The sequence below is a fragment of the Dipodomys ordii genome, unplaced genomic scaffold, assembly GCF_000151885.1.
Source record: "Dipodomys ordii isolate 6190 unplaced genomic scaffold, Dord_2.0 Scaffold3, whole genome shotgun sequence".
NCBI lineage: Eukaryota > Metazoa > Chordata > Mammalia > Rodentia > Heteromyidae > Dipodomys > Dipodomys ordii.
In genome coordinates, this window is record NW_012267219.1 from 20,563,138 (window position 1) to 20,564,705 (window position 1,568).

The window sequence follows — 1,568 nt, forward strand, 5'->3', positions numbered from 1 at the left end:
GAGGGGGGAGGCTGGGAAGGGATGTGAAGGGTAAACAAAGGAGGAGGCTGCAATGCTTGGTAAGAAATGTACGCATTATCCTGCCCATGTAATTGTAACTCCTCTGTATAGCATGTTCACAAATAAAATAAAATTAAAAAAAAAGAAATGTACTCATTATCTTGCCCATGTAATTGCAACCCCTCTGTACAGTATTTTCACAATAAAAATAAAAATTAAAAAAAAAAACAAATCGCCTTAGCCTGAATAATTTATAGACAACAAAAATAGGTTTCTTGCTACAAAGTCCAAACCAAAGTACTAACAAGTTCGGTGTCTGATTATGGCCAGTTCTTCATAGATGGTGTTGTCTATTTATCTTCAAATAGCAGAAGAGATGGAAGCGAACACTCTATCCATCTGGCCTTTCTTTTCATGGCCTTCTGTCATGTAAAAGAAACAGAAGGATGTATAAGGTCTCACTAGACAGCAAATTTTCTAGTGCCTTGATCTTACATGTCTTAGACTCAGCACTGTGAGAAAAAAACTTTTGTTATTTATAAACTAGCTAGTCTTTGTTATATTTATAAAGCAGCTTGAATGGAATGAGACAACTATGATCATTAAGAGGAAGTGATCTGTGCATCAAAAGTCTGACAAATGTCTTAACTTTCTAATTAAATATAGACTAGTGAGGATGCATAATAATTAGTTAATGCAATACTTGAAATTAAAATATTTTATCAAGTGAGGGTGGCATTTATGGAGGACTTAGTGTAATGAACAATGAGAGAATCCTAGCATTCTGTGAACGAACATTCATTATTAAGAGCTGGTGCTCCTAAATTAACCATTGTAATTGTTGAATTAATGTAGGTAGTATCTTTTAATGAGAAATATAACTTTTTAAAAACTAGGATATTGAAAAACAGAGTGGGTTGCTAATTGGAACTTACCAATTAAACTTACCAATTAAACCAATTAATTTACCAATTAAAGTTTCAAAGTAGGTTTCAGACATTTTTTTCAGAGGGCAGTAGCATTCCTGGATTTGATTCTACCTGTACTTTTAATTTCCTTTTTAATTTTTTTAATTAAGAAAATGTTTTCAATTTTTTTTGAGATAGGGTCTTACTATGTAATCAAGTTCTCCAGCTTCAGCCTTTAGAGTACTTGGACCACAGGCATACAACACCATGGCCAACATTTTGTATTCCCATATCACCATATTCTGATATTGAACAGTCATTGGAAGTTCCCAGGTTTTGAGTCTTCATTCACACAATTTCATTAGTATCAATTAATTGTATAAAGGGGATTTATTTCTACATATCCATCTATGCATTACAAGGTATCTTGATCAGTTGACAAGTGAGTCTTATTAAGACTACAAATTAAGTCTATGTGGATTTGTTCAGTACATTTTCCTCCTAGGTTGTTTTTTTTAATTTTACAAAGTGCAAGTGGCAAGATGATTGGATCTTCAAAATTTGGGAGAATTCTAGCACAAAGGTAGACAGAGTGGAAAATGATATCATATTAGGCAGATTAACATTAGGTTCTCATTAAGAAGAACTGGAAGACAATTA